Genomic DNA, 10927 nt, shown 5'->3' on the forward strand with positions numbered 1-10927 from the left:
AATATGTCATCTGTTTTGTGGCAGGTTTGTTCGTGAATGTCACTACTTTCCTGTTGTGAAACAGATCTGTTCTGGTGCTCTGAACTTTCTACTTTCATTGTGATCAGCTGCATCATTTCCTCTGTCTTTTGTAACACGCTATGAAATCTTTCTTCTTGTTGTGCTTTGCGCTGTTCCTCCCTTCTTTTTAGATTTGCCTCCACGTCCACAGCTATGTCCTGCATCTATTTCAAAGTGGACAGGCATCTTTCTCTCAAACAGAATTCCATTTATACGTCAAACGCTCTAGGATATTGCAATAGAGCTAAATCAAGGGGAGGTCTTACATTTAGAGGCATGGCTTGATAAACTTGATTGAATCTGTCTGAAAACAACTGAACAGATTCATCTGGATGCCTTTCTAAATGATTGTATTCTTCGATCAGCAAGAAGAGATTACCTCTGATCATCCATCTATCAAGGAAAAGCTTGGCACACTGCAGAAACATAGAGATGCTCGCCTCAGGCAACGCTTTAAACCAAGTCCTAGCTTCGCTTTGCAAAGAAAGGGAAAATAATCTAAGACTGACATCTTCATCTTCCACTTCAAATGTATTAAGATAATCTTCAAAAGCCTGGTTATGTTTCTGGGCAATAGTGCCATTCTCTCCATCAAATCTAGGGAGATATTTAGGATGATTCGCTGGCAGGGGACCAAGCACAAGAGGCAAAATGAGTGGCTTATATCTTTCAGGAACTTTACGAGGCACGGAGTATGTACAGGAACTAGAAGACTGGACTCTATTTTTGGTTCCTCCCTAACTGTATGATGATCTTCAACAGCATTTGAAAGCTGCTGCTCTGATGTGCAAGGAGGCTTTTCAACAATCTCTTCCAAAGGAAAAACACAAAAATTTGACATAAAATCGCTTTTAAAGTACAATATGCACAGCAAAATTTGGTGCAAGAGAAAGAACATGATTTCTTGGATGATAGTCCAAGTCGAGAGCCTGATCTGCTTATACAATTCCTTCGGGTTCATTTCTCCAGCGGAGTCTTTATTATGGGGATGATGTGGAGTCGCCAGGTGGATGATGTGACCTTAAAGTGCCTGATCTCTGTCCACCGTCACAGATCAGAGCTGAACATGAAAAACCCTGAAGAAAAGGAACACTTTCTCCAGAAAACGAGGCGAACTGGTCAAAATTGAGGATTTGCACTAATAAACACATGATTCATCTCCCCAGCGGAGTCGCCATTATACAAATGATTCATCTCCCCAGCGGAGTCGCCATTATGTTATCACTCAGGTTGTCCCTTTTGACTCCCATAGGGATACGGCCAAGGTAACCACAAACCAACTTTGGACTGCAGGCCCTAGCCTGCCTGCAGTCAGAGAGGGCTCTCTCTTTATGATTTAGCTCTGTTGAAAGGGGTGATTTTAGGCTAGATATGATGCATAGGGGTTTGATTGAGTTTTGGCAGGAAAACTGACACTTTCAGGCAGAGAGGCTGAGTATAGTCTGAATGTTTCCAACCATTGGGCGTGGAGTCGAGGAGGGGAACTGCTGGTGTTTTTCTTTAATAATAGTGAGGGGAAAATCGAGCGAGATAACTAAGGCAGAAGCAACTTTCAGGTTTAAGGGATGGCAAGAATGCTAAAGAAAGAGAGGCAGTTAAGAATCTCTCCAACAGATTAGCAGAGGAAACAACAAGGAGCGACCTAGGAGAAGTTAAGAATCCCTAGATAATTGGCCAGCATAGGTGAACCGGGGTAAACATGAGCCAGAAGGAATTCAATGTTCATAACCAATTCATTCAGAAGAAAACATCAAGAAACAGCAGGAATTGAGCACAGAGAGTATTTAACTAATTCTAGGCTATTCTTTCTTCCTGCTATTTAGATAATGGCAAACACATAAACAGAGATAAGAGGCACTTATTGCTTCAGGCTGCAGTGCAGGAATTCCATCTCCAACTCTTCGACACATTCATCAACAACAGACAGTTCGCTCTCCAAGCTTTATGCAATCTTTGATTACAGAAACGTTCAGGTATACACAGCGAGTCTCTGGTGAAAATTACCAATTAACCCACCCTTAAAACTATACATAGGGTGGTATATATAGGGCAAAACTCTGCGGAGTTTTCTTTATTACATATTGACCTAATTAGGTCACAAAAATGACTACTGGACCTAATCCTATCTAGAAATAAATGCAAAGAATGTCTCGGGCCGTGCTCAGGGCCGATGTGTCAAAACTAAATGAATGATGCTGTCCTTGGTGGCTTGCTGCAGTGCTTTCTGCAATAAATGTGTATGGTTCTCTGCTTCCTTGCTGTCCTGGTGCCTTAAATGTTTTGATGGTGATTTGAAAGCAAGGATGGGCTTGTGCTTATCGATTTGATTTTCTGGGGGCTTCATCAATGTTCAGGCACCTCAAGCCCCTAAAAATCATGACTATTTCTTTCTGGCGTCCTTTCTTCCACTGATACTCTCTGACAAAATCTGGGCTGTTGATCTACTGTGTTGCGTGTCTAATCACTAGTAAATGGCCACTGTTCGGCCTCTGTATCATCTGGAATTGTCTTCTGATCATTTTGGTATGCTCTGTGAAGAAAACGGATCATTTCTGCGCCTTTTCGGGCTTCCTGGGGCTGCATGGGGCGAAGATTCCTTAAAGATTCCCTGAAGATTCTCCATTCTGGCCCAAAAAATTCTGCGATGAGCGATAGGCGCAAATCGCTCATCAAAAACTGACTCAAAATTCAATTCCGCGGCTCCGAAGTGCGATTTTCGCGCCTCTGCGTCCAAAAAGGGCTGATGACATCAGCATGACGTCAGCATTGTACGGCAGGTGACGTCAGCATGACGTGAGCATGGCGACATGGCGAGATGACGTCAGCATGATGTCATCACGTACGGACGATGATGTGGTAGGTACGGTGGCGGGACACGTGGCAGGGGGCCACGCAGGTAGGTGACTCATCGGATGACTGTACAAGGGGGGTGACGTGGGCTGTTGACTGTGCAGGGGTGACGTGGGCTGTTGACGTGACGGGCGGTAAGCAGTATGTGGCGCACCGCTTATGGGGGATGGCAGTTTCGAAGGGAGGGGCTCCGCCACAGCCTGGCGCTCGACGCGTGGCGGGAGTACGGCGGCAAAACCGACGAACTCCCGGACGTTAAAGGCCGGGCGCGTCGGGGATGAGGATGCCCACTAGCCGTTGATCTGCGGGGCTGTGGATCGGACGGCTGGCGGCGAACGCGACGGGACAGGGGGTTAACGGGCGGGAATATTCGCAGGAATATTCTGGGTTTAATGTGCGCGGGTGGGTGGGTTAGAACTTAAGGAAACGGGTTTAAGGGGTTTTTACAGCGGTGGGGTGGATCTTTACAAGGGGGAAGGTGAAAACATGGGTTTTTTGGGGGTTTTTGGGGTTAAGGGAGAGGTTACTAGCTGACCAGATGTCAAACTAGTTCCTTAATGACTCGGATGGGCTAAAAGCAGTCCCAGATGGACTGAGATTTCCTAGACTTAGTAAAAAGTATGGCTATATTGCCAGGGAGGGGTATTTACATAGGGGGATTTATATACATGCTTTTAATAGGGGGAGGGAAACTAATAGGGAGTTACATAATAAGGGTGATAAAGAAATGTTAGTGAACTCCAGCCTGAGTGCCTCCAACTGAAAAACTACCTCAAAGCAAAAATGGATTGCTTTATCAAAACTGGAACACAGCAGTGGCCTTTAGACCAGCCTACTCTCATGGATGCTTTCTGGCCATCTGTAGCAAATATGGAGCATTGCAGCATGCATAGCACGACATATTTGGCATGTAAAACTGTCGATCATGAAAGATGATTAACCTGCTGCAGCAGGAGGCTAATAGAGGGCATACTACATTTTTTGTTAGAAATATAGATTCGCTAGATTTACCTGGTGGACCCGTCAATGGCAGGATGCTCAAACACTATTTCTCTTAGAAATAGAGACTTTTTTTCTACCATTTATCATTGTAGAAGGCCCTAAGATTCTATTGATGTGCTACCATAAGTACTGCAACAAATAAACCAAAGGTGGATATTCCTGAAATAGAACACTCAAGGCTACTAATCCAATTTTCTTGGCACCTCACAGGGACAATTCCATCCCCAGCTCAAGCCACAATTAGGGTCCTATAGTTTATAGGATGTTGAGGTAATTGAGTATTGTATCTCAGGAATCTTATTTTCTAAATACTTGTCAATCTGCCAATGATTTCCAAATAAAATAAAAAGAATTAAAAATTGAAAAGAGGGTGTAAATAAGAAAAAGAGAAAAACAACAAATATTGAAAAAATAAGAAAATATTGAACCCCACCAAAAGAATGTTGGGTTGTGTTATATTCTTTCCACAACTAGCCCACGTAGTTAACCGAGGGTTAGAGCGGGGGAGGTCACAGGGGGTTTGAGGGGCACCCATAACCCCACTTTATGGGGTCTAGGGCAGCGCCCTAGAAAATTTTGGTTTTGGACCCTATGTTAGGTTGGGCAGACCCACCTATGGTTTTGTGCATGATTTTCACACATGTTTTTGGACGCGATGGTTTTCAATCCATGGTTTTGGACGTGATGGTTTTTTCGGTCCATGGTATTGGATGCTTTAGCATGTATAAATATGTATTGTAACATTGAAAGGAACATAATGAACAATCAAGCTGGTAGTCCCAATTTTGGGATCTCGGGGAAAATCTTTATGTATATGTGTTTTATGTGTTATGCTCTCACATTGTTTATTTTCTGTGTTTTAGAATTCGTATGCAAGTAATTTCTGTATGGGATTAAAACTTATATTTGGTATCGGAGTAGCTTTGGCTTCAAGTGGATGCCTTTGTTGCTAAGCGGTTTCGCTTGGGCCTATGGTAGACCCTGTTCAATGGGAGATTTGCGAGATCGATTTTGGTGGTGAAAGAAGATGGCAGGCAATGGAAAGATAGAGATCGAGAAATTTAATGGTCAGATTTTTGAGTTGTGGCAACTCAAGCTGGAGGATCTGTTGGTGGATAAAGATTAGTGGATCGTGGTAGATCCGGGTACTAAACCAACAAGAGTGTCCAATGAAGAATGGAGGAAGTTGGATTGGAAGGCAAAGAGCACAATACGATTGTGTGTCTTAGATTCAGTATTGTGGAATGTATAAGGGGAAGCTACGACAAAGGCTTTGTGGGACAAGTTAGGGACTCTATACCAATCTAAGTGTCTGGTGAATAAACTGTTCCCGCGGAAAAAGTTGTATAACCTGAGGATTAAAGATGGAGACTCAGTGATAGAGCATCTGAACGCATTTAATGATGTGGTAAGTCAGTTAGTGTCTGTTGATATTAAAATTTCAGATGAAGATAAGTGCATCAGTTTGTTGTGTTCTCTACCAGATTCGTGGGATAGTCTGGTTATTGCAATAGGTAGCAATGTAACTTCCTTGTAGTTTGATGAAATAGTCTCATCCTTGCTGATGGAGGAGATAAGATAAAAAAATATGGAGAGCCAGAATGGTGATGCCGTGTCCGTATGAGGACAGTCCCAGAATAGAAACAAAAATAAGTTATCGAGTGGGAGATCTAAATCTAGAGGGAGATCTAAATCTCCAAGAAAACTTGTAGAGGTGGTGTGCTGGAAATGTGGAAAAGAAGGGCACTACAAAAGGGACTGTAAATTTAAAGCTCCTGATAAAAGAAAGGAATCTGATGATGCTCCTTCTGCATAGGCAAAAACCACCTCAGATGAAGGTGGGGATGTGCACTTGGCTTCTTCAAGTAGACATGTACATCATGAGGTATGCTTGATTGACTTAGGTGAATCCTTTCACTTCACTCCCCATAGAGAGTGGTTCTGCTAGTATGAGAAATATGATGCTGGTGATGTCTTCTTGGGGGATGATAAGAAGGCTAGAATCATTGATCATGGAAAAGTAAAGTTGAAGTTGAAAGGTGGAAGGGTTAGAACACTTCCGGGTGTTTTGCATATTCCTACATTAGCCAGAAATCTGATTTTTGTAAGCAAGTTGGATGATGCATGTGTAAAAACAGTGTTCGAGAAGGATACCTGCAAAATGGTTTAGGGAGCATTGGTATTGATACAGGGAGTTCGGATTGGAACTCTATACAAGCTGCAAGGTAGCATTGTTGTTGACGGGTGCAACAGTTCTGTGGTTCGTGAAAGTGGAGCAAAAAACCTAGTTGTCTTTAGAGAGAATACCATGTTGTGGCATCAAAGTGTCAAGCGATAAAAAAGTGTCTTTTTAACTCCTAATTACCTTCACATTAATTGTCAACCCAGGGACGACTTTTTATTCCAAGAGTGTACTCAGTCTGAGGCGGCTATTTACTCAAGAGTAATGTTATGAAAGATGTAGTACAGTGCTCAAAATACAAGAGTAAATGAATGCTTGAAATAAAATCTAATTAAAACAACAAGAAAATCAAATGCTCTGTAATTAAATCATTCACTCACACAACCCTCAATTGAGGATACAGTAGCAATAACTCATTCCTCTAGAGATTGATACAATTGAAAAGGCACTCAAAAGAAAGATCATCAAACTGGGAACTAGACAACATATGTCAATGTTCACTACAGTCTCAGACCTTCTGCACACCAAAGCAAAGATAATGCAAATAACAAGAAATGGAACAACAGCTAGGAAATGTAACGACAACTAATTCTTATAAACAACACCACCTTAATCTACAAAAATAAATGCAACAATCATGTCCTATAGAAATCAAATAGCAATCTCTTATCTTGAAGGATGAATCGAATAGCACATGAAAATAGACAAACATTGATTAATGATGAAATATGGAACAACGCTTGAAAGCCAAACAGAAATACACAACAACATAACACACAACACACCTTAATGGTAAACTGATCTTGGTAATCCACTTATCAATCTTAGTTATAAACAATACGATTGTATTTTATAATGGAACAACAACGTCAATAGATTCAATAATCACAAGGAAATATAATCTCTAAGATGAATTCAGTAATACCAATTAAAGAGTGTTACAACACGGTTACACTGTAATTGAATAGCAATAACATTCTGTAAGGATCAGTAACGTTATATCAATGATTAAAAGAACAAAAATGTGTTACCAAGTCAAGATGAATCAATACGACATTCCCATCATAGAGAACGACATCACTCAATTGAACATAAATCAGATATAACAGAACCGTGATGTAAAATAATAGAACATACCATATTACCAAATAAAGCTGATAAGAAAAACCACGCATAAACCTAAAAGATAATATACAATAGCAGCACAATCCACCAGAGGCTGGGCCCTTATCTGCCAGCGGATGCTGCTGGGCTACTTTAGACAAGAAGAATGAACAACAACTCCTAAATCAGGTATTAATCATTAAACTGTGAAATCATTACAGCAGCTGATGCTTTGAGAATTACAACATGCAACAATCTCCTTTTCCTCCTATTCTATCATATCCCATCATTATTCTTGAATCTCTAAGTCTGAATCCTTAATTCTCCATCATTTTTCCATTCATATCTTTGATCTCTATTTTCATTTAAATAGAGAGAGATCATAGAGAAGTTACAATAAAGATAAGTACAACATCATTTCTATTACAAAATTGGATTTTTTCCAACCAATTGATCAATAAGAAAATATATTTTCATTCATCTTTCAACAAGGGCAAGGCAAATTTGGCTTTGCAGTTGAGATTTGGAAAACGGCCACACAGCAAATCTGAGAAAATCGTGCTCAGAGAACCCTGCATTTCTCTCAATACAAGTTGAATTTGGGCAAACCATTTTTTGTTAAAGTTAATTGGGTCCGTTCTAGACAAAACCCATGTTTCGGATTTTCCATAATCTACTTCATTTTCTTTGAATCTCAACCGTAAAATTGTCACTTCTTATTCCAACGAATTTCTAAGTTAGCACTTTTAATGATCAAATCTTCAATCTGGAAATTATCTTGGAGGCTAAAAATGGTGAATAATGTTACAACCAATTTACTAAAACTATCATTGATAAAATTATGCATAATAATCAATTTATTAGAAATAAATGAGAATAAATAATGTTTTTACATAAGAGCATAAATCATTGTAAAATAGAATTATATGATAAATTATGATAAATGATGTGATGAAGAGTGGTTGAAATGGGTGGAATAAGCATCAAAAAGTGATAAAAATAATGGCATATTAATGGCCCAACATAACCCCACACTCAATATGTTGCATGTCCTCATGAAACAAAAATTGAATATATTGCATGTCTTCATGCAACCCAAAGACAAAACCCATGTGTTAACCAAGCAATGAAAAAAATGTGTTCATCTCAGCTCATGAAATGGATAGAACAAATGAATTCTTCCTTAATTAATGAATATTCAAACTTAGGGATTTTGATGAAGGCATAACAATGAAGTTGCAGCGAAATATGATATAAGTGACAAAAACCTTCATTAACCATTTTCCTAAGAACTACAAACCTGATTTTGTTGAAATGTTGCAAGTAAATTTATAATATATCAATGCTTCTATGATCCCAAATTTAGATCGTTTTGATAGACGGATCATGAGATATAAACAAAATGGTTGTAGGTGATAGTGCACAATTTCCAAAATTTTACGAAGTAATTTAACTTGAAATTTTCTGGGTTTGTGTATTTTAATGATGCATCCAGAAATCACAAGAATTGAGTTCATAGTTTTAAAAATATTATGGAAATCAATTTCTACACTGTGTAAAAATGAAATTGTATGCCTTAAATGAGGAAGAAAGTAGAAAACATCCATCGCGCGTAGCAATTCCTCCCCCTCTCTGAAGAATTAGCATGCTCTCATGCGATGCTTGAAAAAAAATAGAGGTGGTTGCTACTATTTGTTGAAGTCTATGCTTGGTGTAAAACAACATGGAATAAGGGAGGTGTTGAGAATGAATAAGAATATCAATGGATGATAAAGACATGGTCATGAGAAAGAAATGAATGAAAGGAACACTCCCCCAAACTGAAAGATGATATGTCGTTGAAAAATGTGAAGTGGTACAGATGTGGACGGAAGGATGATAAATAATGCTCAAAATGGATTTTCATTAAATTCTCCTAAATTCGTAATAAATCAGAAAATTATGCTATTATACCTCAAGTTTCACCTCCAAAAAAAAATATGGAATGACATATATGTACTGGCATTTGTTGAAGCTGATGTAGGCAGAGCTGGTGCTGAAAGTGATGCAAAAGGTGGAATCCAAGCAAGCACATCATGTTTGACGAATTGTTCACGTTCGCGAGTTGCTCGAGCCTCTTCTGTTAGTTGCAAGAGTGTGGTCATGCGGCGAATAGAGTTCTGCCCATACTTGTTGTTCTCCTATAAACAAAGCACTATTTTGCATACAATGTTTTTGAATCCATAGTGTTAGTTTTGAATAGAAATAGATAAGATGCATGCAAAACTTTCAATCAGAAAAACTTTTGTGAAATCAACAAGTTATGGCAAAGTGTAGTAATCATATTGCATGCTATGTCATAATGCATACATTCCCCCTCTAATTGGAAAAGGGATTTCATGACCATAAAGCCTATGAAAAGTGTTATGCTGACGACAAGGCAAGGAGATGAAAAATACAACAGTAAAGGAAGCAGAGTACACATATCAATGATAGGACAGCGAGAGCTATGGTTATAATGAGAGTAGAGTGTATAAAGATAGTTATGAATAAGAGATAGGATGCTTTGGATTGATGATAAGTTATGTGAAAAAAAGAAAAAGAACAACAATATTCCAAAAACATGCTTTATTGACGATATTCTAGCTGAAAATGATGCGATTTATTTGAAAACAATTTCTCATGCATAAAGGTTCAAAACAGCGAAAATTAAGGAAATAACTTCTCTGATAAAAAGAAAAAATAAGAAAAGGGTATTATAATAATAATTGACAGTAAGATATAACTTCAATAGCATAAGTAGAGCCTCTGCTGCCAGCAGGCATTCATAGCCTCGACAGGGTTGCTTTTTAACCCATATGAGCCAGGATCCTCAATTTATAAATGGAGAGTTACAATGTTGTTCTACAGAAGAGATCAGTGTGTTGGCGTGGTAACCAGATAACCACACTGCCATTCACTAGGATGTAGCAAAAGTGATCAGGCTGGCTCGTGATGAGACCTCCTATTCCAAGGATAATTTGACTATCCAATGGATCATAACCCTGGTGTGGCGGCCATAACGGGAATGTCACTTTGTTACAGCCTTATGAACATGGTAGGCTGGCTCGTAATGAGACCCCCTATCCTCCATCTCCGAACAAAATTTTGTTGTTATTACACATTTTTATGATAAAAAGAGGGAGGTTCAGTACTCTTTAAGAGCAGGGATGGTGGAAGAAGTTGAACACGTCAATCGAAAAAAAATATACACATAATCTCATTTATTACAGACAGAGAAGATTATAACCAGGAAGGGTGGAACCAACATGGTTTTAAGATGATCAATCAATATCATGTACAACAGAAAAAAATGCAGTAAAGTAGTATATAAATAATTGTGTCCATTTTGAAAATAAGCTATCATCAAGGAACTCTCCTATTAAAGATCATAGCGTGAATGATATTAACTCGCTTCAATAGAATCCATAATTCTCGTCCTCATAAAAATAGTGTACTTCATGCCATAAAAGGGAATAAGTAAAATGTGGTTGAGATGAATTAGGAATAATCCCACAAGAGGAAGAAAAGGGTTGCTCTCAGAAATACTCCCAAAGTGTTGTTCTTTTGAAGGAACAACAAAAACACTCAAAAAGTGGTGTTCTGTGTAGGGAACAGCAAAGGAAATACACACCAAAAAGAAAAAATACACATAAAAAAGTGTGAAAACACAAATGCCATTGCTTTGGAAAAAAGAACAACAAAAACTAA

This window comes from Pinus tabuliformis, chromosome 2_2 (assembly GCF_031772625.1).
Source record: "Pinus tabuliformis cultivar Carrire ecotype Pingquan chromosome 2_2, CPIR1, whole genome shotgun sequence".
Classification (NCBI taxonomy): Eukaryota; Viridiplantae; Streptophyta; class Pinopsida; order Pinales; family Pinaceae; genus Pinus; species Pinus tabuliformis.